This window comes from Pan troglodytes, chromosome X, assembly GCF_028858775.2.
Source record: "Pan troglodytes isolate AG18354 chromosome X, NHGRI_mPanTro3-v2.0_pri, whole genome shotgun sequence".
Classification (NCBI taxonomy): domain Eukaryota; kingdom Metazoa; phylum Chordata; class Mammalia; order Primates; family Hominidae; genus Pan; species Pan troglodytes.
This window is the reverse complement of record NC_072421.2, coordinates 298,987-314,551: the sequence shown is the minus strand read 5'-3', so window position 1 is coordinate 314,551 and position 15,565 is coordinate 298,987. Positions and strand designations below refer to the sequence as shown.

Here is a 15,565-nt window from a genome sequence, read left to right as displayed (position 1 = left end):
ATGTTTACAGAGAGAGCGGTGTAGATATTTCCATCTTTGCACAGATTACGGTGTAGATGTTTCCATGTTTACTCAGATAGCGGTGTAGATATTTTCATGTTAACACAGATAGCTGTGTTGGTATTTCCATGTTTATACAGATGGTGATGTAGTTATTTCCATGTTTATACAGATGGCGGTGTAGATATTTCCATGTTTATACAGATGACTGTGTAGTTATTTCCATGTTTATACAGATGGCGATGTAGATATTTCCATGTTTATACAGATGGCGCTGTAGATATTTCCATGTTTATGCAGATAGCGGTGTAGATATTTTCATGTTTATAGAGATGGCGGTGTAGATATTTCTATGTTTATAGAGATACCGGTGCAGATAATTCCATGTTTATAGAGATGGCGGTGTAGATATTTCAATGTTTATCGAGATAGTGGTGTAGATATTTCCATGTTTATAGAGATAGCGGTGAAGATATTTCCATGTTTATAGGGATAGTGGTGTAGATGTTTCCATCTTTATACAGACAGCGGTGTAGATATTTCCATATTTATACAGAGAGCTGTGTTGGTATTTCCATGTTTATACAGAGAGCGGTGTAGATACTTCCATGTTTATACATCTGGCGGTGCAGATATTTACATCTTTACACAGACGGCAGCGTAGATATTTCCATGTTTATACAGACAGCTGTTTACATATTTCCATGTTTAGACAGATGGGGGTGTAGATGGTTCCATGTTAATGGAGATGGCGGTGTAGATATTTTCATGTTTATAGAGATGGCGGTGTAGATTTTTCCATGTTTGTAGAGAAGGTGGTGTAGATATTTCAATGTTTATAGAGAGAGCAGTGTAGGTATTTCCATGTTTATAGAGATAGCGGTGTAGATATTTCCATGTTTATACTGATAGCTGTGTAGATATTTCCATGTGTATACAGATGGCAGTTTAGATATTTCCATGTTTATAGAGATGGTGGTGTAGTTATTTCCATGTTTACTCAGATGACTGTGTAGATATTTCGCTGTGTATTCTGATGGCGGTGTAGATATTTCCATGTTTTTAGAGATAGCGATGTAGATATTTCCATGTTTATACAGACAGCAGTGTAGGTATTTCCATGTTTATAAAGATAGCGGTGTAGATATTTCCAAATTTGTACAGATAGTGGTGTAGATATTTCCATGTTAATTTAGATGGCGGCATAGATATTTCCATGTTGATACAGATGGCGGTGTAGATATTTCTCTGTTTATACAGATAGCAGCGTAGATATTTCAATGTTTATGCAGATAGCGGTGTACGTATTTCCATGTTTACACAGATAGCGGTGTAGGTATTTCCATCTTTGCACAGTTTGCGGTGTAGTTATTTCCATCTTTACAAAGATAGCGGTGTAGATATTTCTATTTTTACAAAGATATCATTGTAGATATTTCCATGTTTACACAGATAGCGGTGGAGATATTTCCATGTTGATACAGATAGCCGTTTAGATATTTCCATGTTTATACAGATAGCAGTGGAGATATTTCCATGTTTATACAGATGGCGGTGTAGATATTTTCATGTTTATACAGATAGCGATGTAGATGTTTACAAGTTTATACAGATAGCCGTGTAGATATTTCCACGTTTATACAGATAGCGGTGTAGATATTTCCATGTTTATACTGATAGCGGTGTAGATATTTCCACGTTTACAGAGATAGCGGTGTAGATAAATCCATGTTTATACTGATGGCTGTGTAGATATTTCCATGTGTATACAGATGACTGTGTAGATATTTCCATGTTTTTACAGATGGCGGTGTAGATATTTCCATGTTTATACAGATAGCGGTGTGGATATTTCCATGATTATACAGATGGCGGTGTTGATATTTCCATATTTTTACAGATAGCATTGTCGATATTTACATTTTTATACAGATAGCGGTGTTGCTATTTCCATGTTCATACAGATATCGGTGTAGATATTTCCATGTTTATACAGCTTGCATTGTAGATATTTCCATCTTTACACAGATGGCATTGTAGATATTTCCATTTTTATAGAGATAGCCGTGTACATATTTCCATGTTTATATAAATAGCATTGTAAATATTTCCATGTTTATAGAGATAGCGGTGTAAATATTTCCATGTTTATACAGATAGCGGTTTAAATGTTTACACATTTAGAGATATAGTGGTGTAGATATTTCCACGTTTATACAGAACGTGGTGTAGATATTTCCACGTTTACATAGATAGTGGTGTAGATATTTCCATGTTTATACACATAGCGGCATAGATATTTCCAGGTTTATAGAGATAGCGGTGTAGTTATTTCCATGTTTATACAGATAGCGGTGTAGATATTTCCACGTTTATACTGATAGTGGTGTAGACATTTCCACGTTTATAGAGATAGCGGTGTAGATATTTCCCAGTTCATAGAGATAGCTCTGTAGATATTTCCATATTTACAGGGACCCCGTTGTAGATATTTCCATGTTTATAGAGATAGCGGTGTAGATATTTCCATGTTTATAGAGACAGAAGTGTAGATATTTACATGTTTATAGAGACAGCGGTGTAGATATTTCCATGTTGTTTGAGAGAGCGGTGTAGATATTTCCATGTTTATACAGATAGCCGTGTAGAGATTTCCTTGTTTATAGAGACAGCGGTGTAGATATTTCCGTGTTTATACAGATAGCGGTGTAGATGTTTCCATGTTTATACAGACAGCGGTGTAGATATTTCCACGTTTATACAGATGACTGTGTAGATATTTCCATGTTTTTACAGATGGCGGTGTAGATAATTCCACGTTTATAGAGATAGCAGTGTGGATATTTCCATGTTTGTACAGATAGCGGTGTAGATATTTCCATGTTTATAGAGAGAGCGGTGTAGATATTTCCATGTTTATACAGATAGCGGTGTAGGCATTTCCATGTTTAGACAGGTAGCGGTGTAGATATTTCCATATTTATACAGATCGCGGTGTAGATATTCCTATTTTTCTGCAGATGGCGGTGTAGATATTTCCATGTTTATAGAGATAGTGGTTGAGATATTTCCATGTTTATACAGATAGTGGTGCTGTTATTTCCATTTTTATACAGATCACGGTGTTGATATTTCCATGTTTATACAGATCATGGTGTAGGTATTTCCATGTTTATACAGATAGCTTTGTAGATATTTCCATGTTTATACAGGTAGCGGTGTAGATATTTCCATGTTTATACATATCGCGGTGTAGGTATTTCCATCTTTCTACAGATGGCAGTGTAGATATTTCCATGTTTATAGAGATGGACATGTAGATATTTCCATGTTTATAGAGATAGCGGTGTAGATATTTCTATGTTTATACAGATAGCCGTGTAGATATTTTTGTGTTTATACAGATAACAGTGTTTGTATTTCCATGTTTATACAGATAGCGCTGTAGATATTTCCACGTTTATACAGCTCGCGGTGTAGATATTTCCATGTTTATAGGGATTGCGTTGTAGACATTTCCATGTTTATGCAGATAGCCGTGTAGTTATTTCCATGTTTATAAAGATACCGGTGCAGATATTTCCATGTTTATACAGATAGCAGTGGAGATATTTCCATGTTTATACAGACAGCGATGTACATATTTCCATGTTTATCCAGATGGAGGTGTAGATATTTCCATGTTTATACAGATAATGGTGTAGATAATTCCTTGTTGATACAGATATCGGTGAATATATATCCATGTTTATAGAGATAGTGGTGGAGATATTTCCATGTTTATACAGATAGCGGTGGAGATCTTTCCATGTTTATACAGATGGCGGTGGAGGTATTTCAATGTTTATACAGATGGCGGTGTAGACATCTCCATGTTTATACAGAAAGCGGTGTAGGTATTTCCATGTTAATAGAGATAGCGGTGTAGATATTTCCATGTTTCTACAGATGGCTGTGTAGGTATTTCCATGTGTATACAGACGGCAGTGTAGATATTTCCATGTTTATACAGATGGAGGTGTAGATATTTCCATGTTTATACAAATGACTGTGTAGATACTTCTATGTTTTTACAGATGGCAGTGTAGATATTTCCATGTTTATACAGATCACGGTGTGGCTTTTTCCATGTTTATACAGAGAGCGGTGTAGATATTTCCATGTTTATACAGCTCGCGATGTTGTATTTCCATCTTTATACACATGGCAGTATAGATATTTCCATGTTTATACAGATAGCGGTGTAGATATTTTCATGTTCATGTAGATGGCCGTGTAGATATTTGCATGTTTATTCAGCTGACGGTGGAGTTATTTCCATGTTTACACAGATAACGGTGCAGTTATTTCCATGTTTATACTGATGGCGGTGTAGATATTTTCATGTTCATAAAGATCGCCGTGTAGATATTTCCATATTTCTACAGATAGCAGTGTAGATATTTCCACGTTTTTAGAGATAGCGCGTAAGATATTTATATGTTTTTGCAGATAGCGGTGCCGATATTTCCATGTTTATACAGATAGCGGTGTGGATATTTCCACATTTATACAGATAGCGGTGTAGATATTTCCATGTTCATAGACATAGCGGGATAGATATTTCCATGTTTATACAGATAGCGGTGTAGGTATTTCCATGTTTATAGAGATCGCGGTGTAAATATTTCCATGTTTATACAGCTAACCGTTTAGGTATTTCCATGTTTATAGAAATAACGGTGTAGATATTTGAATGTTTATAGAGATAGCGGTGTAGATATTTGCATGTTTATACAGATCGTGGAGTAGTTATTTCCATGTTTATACAGATAGCGGTGCAGATTTTTGCATGTTTATACAGATAGCGGTGTAGATATTTCCATGTTTATAGAGATAGCGGTTTATATATTTCCATATTTGCACAGATTGCGGTGTAGTTATTTCCGTCTTTACATATATAGCTGTGTACATATTTCTGTGTTAACACAGATAGCTGTGTAGATATTTCCATGTTTACACAGATAGTGTTGTAGATATTTCCAGGTTTATTCAGATTCTGGTGTAGATATTTCCATGTTTATAAAGATGCCGGTGTAAATATTTCCAGGTTTATACAGATAGCAGTGGAGATATTTCCATGTTTATAGAGATATCGGTGGAGATATTTCCATGTTTATACAGATGGCTGTGTATATATTTCCATGTGTATACAGATGACAGTGTAGATAGTTCCATGTTTATACAGATGCAGGTGTAGATATTTCCATGTTTATACAGATGACTGTGAAGATATTTTCATGTTGTTACAGATGGCAGTGTGGATATTTCGATGTTTATACAGACAGCAGTGTGGCTATTTCCATGTTATAGAGATAGCGGTGTAGATATTTCCATGTTTATAGAGATGGCGGTGTAGATATTTCCATGATCATACAAATGGCGGTGTAGATATTTCCAAGTTTATAGAGATGGCAGTGTAGATATGTCCATGTTTATAGAGATAGCAGTGTAGATATTTCCATGTCAATTGAGATTGCAGTGTAGTTATTTCCATGTTTATAGAGATAGCGGTGTAGACATTTCCATGTTGATACAGATCGCGGTGTAGATATTTCGATCTTTCTACAAATGGCAGTGTAGATATTTCCATGTTTACACAGATGGCGGTGTTGATATTTCCATGTTTATATAGATGGTGATGTAGATATTTGCTTGTTTATGTAAATGGCTGTGAAGATATTTCCATGTTTATAGAGATGGCGGTGTATATATTCCCAAGTTTATAGAGAAAGCGGTGTAGATATTTCCATGTTGATACAGATAGCGGTGTAGATATTTCCATGTTTCTACAGCTCGCGGTGTTGATATTAACATCTTTTTACTGATGGCAGTGTAGATATTTCCATGTTTATACAGATGGGGGTGTAGATATTTCCATGTTTATACAGATGGTGGTGTAGATAGTTCCATGTTTATGGAGATGGCAGTGTAGATATTTTCATGATTGTAGGGAAGGCGGTGTAGATATTTCCATGTTTATAGAGATAGCGCTGTAGATATTTCCATGTTTTTAGAGATAGCGGTGTAGGTATATCCATGTTTATAGAGATATCAGTGTATATATTTCCATGTTTATACAGACGGCTGTGTAGATATTGCCATGTGTATACAGGTGACAGTGTAGATATATCCATGTTCATACAGATGGTGGTGTAGATATTTCCATGTTTATACAGATGACTGTGTAGATGTTTCCTTGTTTTTACAGATGGCGGTGTAGATATTTCCATGTTTATAGAGATAGCGGTGTAGATATTTCCAGGTTTATATAGATGTTGGTGTAGACATTTCCTTGTTTATGTAGATGACGGTGTAGATATTTCCATGTTTATAGAGATTGCGGTGTATATATTTCCATGTTTATACAGATAACGATACAGATATTTCCTTGTTTATACAGATGACGGTGTAGATATTTCCATGTTTATAGAGATGGCGGTGTATATATTTCCATGTTTATAGAGATAGCAGTATAGATGTTTCCATGTTTACATAGAGAGCGGTGTAGATATTTCCATGTTTATACAGATAGAAGTGTAAATATTTCCATGTTTATACAGATAGCAGTGTTGATATTTCCATGTTTATACAGATAGTGGTGTAGATATTTCCATGTTTATACAGCTCACGATGTATATATTTACATGTTTATACAGATGGCAGAGTAGATATTTTCATGTTTATACAGATGGCGGCGTAGATATTTCCAGGTTTATGGAGATGGCAGTGTAGATATTTTCATGTTTATAGAGATGGCGGTGTAGATATTTCCATGTTTATTGAGATAGCGGTGTAGGTATTTCCATGTTTATAGAGATAGCGGTGTAGATATTTCTATGTTTATACAGATGGCTCTGTAGATATTTCCATGTGTATACAGATGGCAGTGTAGATGTTTCCATGCTTATAGAGATGGTGGTGTAGATATTTCCATGTTTATACAGATGTCTGTGTAGATATTTCCATGTTTTTACAGATGGTGGTTTAGATATTTCCATGTTTATAGAGATAGTGGTGTAGATATTTCCATGTTTATACAGATGGTGGTGTAGTTATTTCCATGTTTATACAGATAGCCGTGTTGATATGTCCTTGTTTATAGGGATAGCGGTATAGATATTTCCATGTTTATACAGATAGCAGTGTAGGTATTTCCATGTTTATACAGATAGCGGTGTAGATATTTCCATGTTTATACAGATGGCTGTTTAGATATTTCCATGTTTATACAGAAGGCGGTGTAGATATTTCCATGTTTATACAGATAGTGGTGTAGATATTTCCAAGTTTATACAGATGATTGTGTAGTTATTTACATGTTTATACAGATGGCAGTGTAGATATTTCCATGTTTATACAGAGAGCGGTGTACATATTTCCATGTTTATACAGATAGCGGTTTTGTTATTTCCATGCTTATACAGATAGCGGTGTAGATACTTCCATGTTTATACAGCTCGCGCTGTAGATATTTCCATCTTTATAAACATGGCAGTGTAGATATTTCCATGTTTATACAGAGGGCGGTGTAGATATTTTCATGTTTATTCAGATGGCGGTGTAGGTATTTCCACGTTTATGGAGATGGCGGTGTAGATATTTCCATGTTTATAGAGATAGCGGTGTAGATATTTCCATGTTTATACAGATTGCGGTGTAGAGATTTCCATGTTTATACTGATGGCACTGTAGATATTTCCATGTTTATACAGAAAGCGGTGTAGATATTTTCGTGTTTATAAAGATGGCAGTATAGATATTTCCATGTTTAGAGAGATGTTGGTGTAGTTATTTCCATGTTTATACAGATGGCAGTGTAGATATTTCCATGTTTATACAGATGGCGGTGTAGATATTTCCATGTTTATAGAGCTTGCGGTGTAGATATTTCCATATTTATGCAGATGGCAGTGTAGATATTTCCATGCTTATAGAGATGGCGGTGTAGATATTTGTGTGTTTATAGAGATAGCGGTGTAGATTATTTCATGTTTATAGAGATGGCGGTGTAGGTATTTCCATGTTTATACTGATAACGGTGTAGATATTTCCATGTTTATAGAGATAGTGGTGTAGATATTTCCAAGTTTATACAGATGATTGTGTAGTTATTTACATGTTTATACAGATGGCAGTGTAGATATTTCCATGTTTATACAGAGAGCGGTGTACATATTTCCATGTTTATACAGATAGCGGTGTTGTTATTTCCATGCTTATACAGATAGCGGTGTAGATACTTCCATGTTTATACAGCTCGCGCTGTAGATATTTCCATCTTTATAAACATGGCAGTGTAGATATTTCCATGTTTATACAGAGGGCGGTGTAGATATTTTCATGTTTATTCAGATGGCGGTGTAGGTATTTCCACGTTTATGGAGATGGCGGTGTAGATATTTCCATGTTTATAGAGATAGCGGTGTAGATATTTCCATGTTTATACAGATTGCGGTGTAGAGATTTCCATGTTTATACTGATGGCACTGTAGATATTTCCATGTTTATACAGAAGGCGGTGTAGATATTTTCGTGTTTATAAAGATGGCAGTATAGATATTTCCATGTTTAGAGAGATGTTGGTGTAGTTATTTCCATGTTTATACAGATGGCAGTGTAGATATTTCCATGTTTATACAGATGGCGGTGTAGATATTTCCATGTTTATAGAGCTTGCGGTGTAGATATTTCCATATTTATGCAGATGGCAGTGTAGATATTTCCATGCTTATAGAGATGGCGGTGTAGATATTTGTGTGTTTATAGAGATAGCGGTGTAGATTATTTCATGTTTATGGAGATGGCGTTGTATGTATTTCCATGTTTATACTGATACCGGTGTAGATATTTCCATGTTTATACAGACGGCGGAGTAGATATTACCATGTTTACACAGATAGCGGTGTAGATATCTCCATCGTTGCAGAGATGGCTGTGTAGATATTTCCATGTTTATACAGATGGACGTGTAGATATTTCCATGTTTATATAGATGACTGTGTAGATATTTCCATGTTTTTAAGATGGTGGTGTAGATATTTCCATGTTTATAGAGATAGCGTTGTGGCTATTTCCATGTTTATACAGAGAGCGTTGTAGATATTTCCAGGTTTATAGAGAAGGCTGTGTAGATATTTCCATGTTCATACAGATGTCTGTGTAGATATTTTAATGTTTATACTGATGGCATTGTATATATTTCTATGTTTATTCAGATAGCGGTGTAGATATTTCCATGTTTATACAGACGACTGTGTATGTATTTCCATGGTTATACAGAAGGCGGTGTAGATATTTCAATGTTAATAGAGAAATCCATGCAGATATTTCCATGTTTCTTCAGATAGCGGTGTAGACATTTCCATGTTCATGAAGATAGCATTGTTGATATTTCCATATTTATACAGATATCGGTGTAAATATTTCCCTGTTTATACAGATAGCCGTGTAAATGTTTCCACGTTTATAGAGATTGTGATGTAGATATTCCCAATTTTCTACAGATAGCGGTGTAGATATTTCCACGTTTATAGTGATAGCGGTGTAGATATTTCCACGTTTATACAGATAGCGGTGAAGATATTTCCACGTTTGTACAGATACCGGTGTAGATATTTGCAAGTTCATACACATAGTGGTGTAGATATTTCCACGTTTATACAGATAGTGGTGTAGATATTTCCACATTTGTAGACATAGCGATGTAGATATTTCCACGTCTATACAGATAGCGTTGTAGATATTTCCAAGTTAATACAGATAGCGGTGTCAATATTTCCAAGTTTATAGAGACAGCGGTGTAGTTCTTTCCATGTTTATACAGATAGCCGTGTAGATATTTCCATGTTTATAGGGACAGCGGTGTAGATATTTCCATGTTTATACAGATAGCGGTGTAGATATTTCCATGTTTATACAGTCAGTGGTGTAGATATTTCCATGTTTAAACAGATAGCCGTGTATGTATTTTCATGTTTATACAGACAGCGGTGTAGATATTTCCACGTTTCTACAGATAGCAGTGTAGATATTTCCAAGTTTAGTTAGCGGTATAGATATTTCCAGGTTTATACAGACGGTGCTGTAGATATTTCCACATTTTAGTGATAGCAGTGTAGATATTTCCATGTTTATACAGATAGCGGTATAGATATTTCCACGTTTATACAGATGGTGCTGTAGATATTTCCACATTTTAGTGATAGCAGTGTAGATATTTCCATGTTTATACAGATAGCGGTATAGATATTTCCACATTTATACTTATAGCGGTTTAGATATTTCCAGGTTTATAGAGATAGCGGTGTAGATATTCCCACGTTCATAGAGATAGCGGTGTAGATATTTCCATGTTTCTAGAGACACCGGTGTCGACATTTCCATGTTTGTAGAAATAGCGGTGTAGATATTTCCATGTTTATAGATACAGTGATGTAGATATTTGCATGTTTATAGAGATAGCGGTGTAGATATTTCCATGTTTATAGAGACGGCGCTGTAAATATTTCCATGTTTATACAGATAGCGTTGTAAATATTTACACATTTACAGACATAGTGGTGTAGATATTTCCACGTTTATACAGAAAGCGGTGTAGATATTTCCACGCTTACAGAGATTTTATGAAAAGTTATTTTATGAACACAAAACGAGTAATTGGGTACCTTCCTTATGGCATTTTTTACATTGGGAGTGTTAAAAATACCCATCCCCTAACCAAAACCCTGACAAATAGAGCCAGGGAAGGCCATGCAAAAAAGGATTCTTGGCCTTGTATGCCTGATAACAAAAACTTATCACAGAAGACTGCAAAAAACACAATCTTGCACAAAGCCCATTGCAACTTTGCACACAACAATTCTTCTGAAGGATATTTGCCCAACAACTGCCTGTCCAACCTGGGCCTGGCATCACCTTTGTTATTGATCTTTGTAGCCAAGGATAATCATTTCCAAATGATCATATAATCTTCCTCATTTTTTCTTTTGTCTTCCTTTACCTCCGTGAATATGCATATAGTTTACTCTGGCTTGCCTGTTTCTATTGCAAGGCTCTGTTTCCAAACGAATATCTTTTTCTTGTGGAGAGCCTCTCTCTGTTTGTTATTTAGGTTGATAAGAGAAATGTGAACATTTGAGAGCTCAGGTGAAAGGCCTTAGTCTACAGTGAAACTTTTTTGCACCCTTAGATGCTTACTTCCACTACAACTTGCAGGTGGGCCTTGAAAAGTTCTTGGAATAAGTTTGAGCTTTGGTCTTCTCTGATTCATTTAGCATAGATTCTCAAAATGTGGTCCCTGGACCCACAGCATCAGCATCACCTGGAGATTGTTAGAAATGCAAATCATCGGGCCTCATTCCAGACCCTCAGCTGGAAACTCTAGGGGCATGGCCAGACCCTCTGTAGCTGAACAAGCCATCCAGGTGGTTTCGATGCAACTAAAGTTCTGGAACAACTAATGTAGCCCCATTTGGAAAACTTGGCTCTACAGGCCTCCCTAGCTGGTAAGCTGCTAGCATTTTTTGTTTGTTTGTTTGTTTGTTTTGATACAGGGTCTTGCTCTGTTGACCAGACCGTGACCTCCTGGGTTCAAACGAGGACTCGGCCTCCTGAGTAGCCGAGACTACAGGTATGTGCCACCACCATGCCCAACTACTTTTTGTATTTGTTTTTTGTAGGGATGGGGTTTTAGCCCAGGCTAGTCTCAAACTCCTGGACTCAAGCAATCTGCCCACTTTGGCCTCACGAAGTGCTGGGATTATATGCATGAGCCACCACTCCTGGTCCAAAGTTCATATTTTAACTACTAACGTAAATTATTTTAAAAACAAAAGTCTCTTTGGACTCAAACCAGGTCAGAGTGATATGATCATGTGCCTGTTTTGTGCAGGGTGAAGTGAGATTATTATCTAGGAAATAGCTGAAATGTCCTGAGGGTGACAAAGAGGCGCTGTGTTTTCAGCCAAATATCAGAACCAGCGCCACTGCCTGCCGCCGTACCCCAGCGGGCACCCCTACTTTGTGTTTATCGGTGGTTGCTACGCTTGCCCACCTGGGTGGGAACCCCGAGAATGACTCCAGACATTTCCAGGGACTGCATGCCAGTGTATTTTTACAATTTATGTGTAGACTTTGTTCGGGTGGAAAAGTTATTTTATGAAGATGAAACAAGCAATTGGGGTACCTACCTTATGGCATTTTTTACATTGAGAGTGTTAAAAATACCCATCCCCTAACAAAAACCCTGACAAATAGAGCCAGGGAAGGCCATGCCAAAAACGATTCTTGGGCTTGTATGCCTGATAACAAAAACTTATCACAGAAGACTGCAAAAAACACAATCTTGCACAAAGCCCATTGCAACTTTGCACACAACAATGCTTCTGAAGGATATTTGCCCAACAACTGCCTGTCCAACCTGGGCCTGGCATCACCTTTGTTATTGATCTTTGTAGCCAAGGATAATCATTTCCAAATGATCATATAATCTTCCTCATTTTTTCTTTTGTCTTCCTTTACCTCCGTGAATATGCATATAGTTTACTCTGGCTTGCCTGTTTCTATTGCAAGGCTCTGTTTCCAAATGAATATCTTTTTCTTGTTGAGAGCCTCTCTCTGTTTGTTATTTAGGCTGATAAGAGAAATGTGAACATTTGAGAGCTCAGGTAAAAGGCCTTAGTCTACAGTGAAACTTTTTTGCACCCTTAGATGCTTACTTCCACTACAACTTGCAGGTGGGCCTTGAAAAGTTCTTGGAATATGTTTGAGCTTTGGTCTTCTCTGATTCATTTAGCATAGATTCTCAAAATGTGGTCCCTGGACCCACAGCATCAGCATCACCTGGAGATTGTTAGAAATGCAAATCATCGGGCCTCATTCCAGACCCTCAGCTGGAAACTCTAGGGGCATGGCCAGACCCTCTGTAGCTGAACAAGCCATCCAGGTGGTTTTGATGCAGCTAAAGTTCTGGTGCAACTAATTTAGCCCCATTTGGAAAACTTGGCTGTACAGGCCTCCCTAGCTGGTAAGCTGCTAGCATTTTTTGTTTGTTTGTTTGTTTGTTTGTTTGTTTGTTTTGATACAGGGTCTTGCTCTGTTGACCAGACCATGACCTCCTGGGTTCAAGCGAGGACTCAGCCTCCTGAGTAGCCGGGACTACAGGTATGTGCCACCACCATGCCCAACTACTTTTTGTATTTTTTTTTTTGTAGGGATGGGGTTTTAGCCCAGGCTAGTCTCAAACTCCTGGACTCAAGCAATCTGCCCACTTTGGCCTCACGAAGTGCTGAGATTATAGGCATGAGCCACTGTGCCCGGCCCTGCCAGCTTTGTATAAGCTGAGGAGTTTTTAAAAATACCTAGACTCAGGGCAAACCCTAGACACTTAAGTCAGATTATCTGGGAGGTGAAGCCCAGGCACTGGTATTTTTAAAGTCTCTACAGATGGTTCTAATGTGCTGCTAAGTTAGAGAACCGCTGATCTAGACCAGGCCTTTTCAAACTTAATGTGTACGTGAATTACCTGGACCTTGTTAAAATGCAGATTCAGTCTGCATAGGCCTGGGGTGGAGCCTGAGCTTCTGCATTTTTAACAAGTCTCTAGAGGATGCTGCTGCATCTGGGCTGCTAACTACACTTGGAGATAGGAGGTTCTGGAGAGCAGAGGAAAGACCATGAACCATAACCTAGGGGCTGGTAGTCCTGACTTCCAAGCCAAGGTTTGCCTTTATGTGGCTGGCAACTTGCTTGGACTCCTACCTCAATTCTTTGGGCCCAAGGTTTGTCCTGCCTCAGAAGGATGTCAAGAAAATGGAGTGAGTAATGCAGAATTGTTTCTTAAAGTGTGTGCAGATGCTCCATGAATTTAGAGAGTATGTGGATGCCCATTAGTAAATTTTAATAGTTGTTAACATGTTGTTATGAGTACTTAGAACAAGTAATAATGGCTTTTGATGTATAGTAGTAAGAAAGCTTCCTTTTAAAAGGCATGTATTTAAGTTTCAAAAGTGGGGCTATTTAAAAATATATGAAATAAATAATAGTAGAGGTAATTGACAGAGCAAAATTAGGAAGGCAGGATGAGAATGACTCTAGTTTGGGAAAGGCTGAGAAAGCAGATGCCCAAGGGCTATGAAAACTTAAAAAAATAGGTAGCACTTGATTTTGATTGGCTGAATGAGATGATGTGTTTGATCATTTATGGGGTTGGCATTTGGCAACATGCACAGGATGGCTGGGATCACTGTTTATTAAAAAATATTTGAGTCTCTACTTTGCACTAGATACTCTTTTAGTCTCTTGGAAAAGGGATTGGGGGGCAGGCAGGATAAAAACAAATCATTTATGCCCACAAGAAAATTGCAGGAAGATAAAAGTCATGAAATAAACTCTATGCTTCTAATTTAATATTTTTTTATAGATTATGAGAAAAAAGTTTTGCTCACTATCAGCTAGGAAAGCTGTCTTAGCACAACCATTCCTTCTTGCACAAATCAAAATCAAGATGAGCCAGATTTAATTTAATATTTTTTCACAGATTATGAGAAAAAAGTTCTAATTTAATTTTTTTATAGATTATGAGAAAAAAGTTTCGCTCTCTATCAGCTAGGAAAGCTGTCTTAGCACAACCATTAATTCTTGCACAAATCAAAATCAAGATGAGCCAGAAGGCTCCATTCTGACAGCTTCTAATGGAGAAGCTACATTTACTGGACATGGGGAAAGTTGCTGGGCTCTAAGGACTGTGCATTTCTTGAACTAGATAAATGGTCTTGGTGTAGCATAATACCAAAACTTCTTGTCGCAGCCCGTAAGGACAGAACTCAATCAGCCTGAAAAGGAAGTCAGTGACTCCGACTCAACACAGGAATGTTCTGTGATTCCTAAAGAAGGATGTAGGAGTGTGGCACAATTCAACCACAGTCTGTGGCCCTGTGCCTCTGCCTTGACATGAGTGGGATTTCCCAGCTGGTCATTTTCTTCTTATCTAAGACATTGGGAACAAATTACTTGACCTCCTCTGGACTTCAGTACTCCCACTCATCAAATTAGAGGACTGGGCAGTCGCTAGGCTCTCTTTAGGCATCATATTTTAGTTTCTGTGATTTTAAATTTGAGAAGGGGTGTCTAAGGGAGAATACATAGGGGAGGGGGAAAGGCTTATTAAAAGTGTAGTTAGACACTGAATGTTTAAGAATTGCATTTTGTAATAATACCTTTACCTAATCAGGACTGACAATCTTACCTGATGACAGCACCTGGAGGAATGGCTGCAATCAAAAATAAAAATGAAATAAAACAAGACCTAATTTGAACTTAGCAATAATGCTGATTCCTCTTTTTGATTTGAGGAGGTTGTAGCTGTTGTAAATGCTTGAATTGAGTCTGCCCAGGCAAAACGGAGTCAAGAGTCCATGTCGGATGAATTTTAACAATGTAGACAATAGAAAGGGTTGCTTAAACTGCCCCTCTTTTACCAAAACACATTTACAAATGAAAGAACAACACTTCCATTTTTTAAAAA

The 15,565-nt window shown here is 37.2% G+C and overlaps 1 long non-coding RNA gene across 2 annotated transcripts in view; it reads left to right on the top strand.

Annotated features, from left to right (window-relative positions):
- The window catches only part of LOC112207723 (uncharacterized), a 575,632-nt gene that overhangs the window by 284,348 nt on the left and 275,719 nt on the right, over window positions 1-15,565 (top strand). The window contains exons 1-2 of one of the 2 annotated variants that reach the window (XR_010154850.1): window positions 11,574-11,671; window positions 13,127-13,203. The exons of the other annotated variant lie outside the window; for it this stretch is intronic. This is a non-coding gene — a long non-coding RNA (uncharacterized LOC112207723). Of the gene's footprint in view, window positions 1-11,573; window positions 11,672-13,126; window positions 13,204-15,565 lie in introns of those variants that run through there. 2 annotated transcript variants of the gene reach the window in all.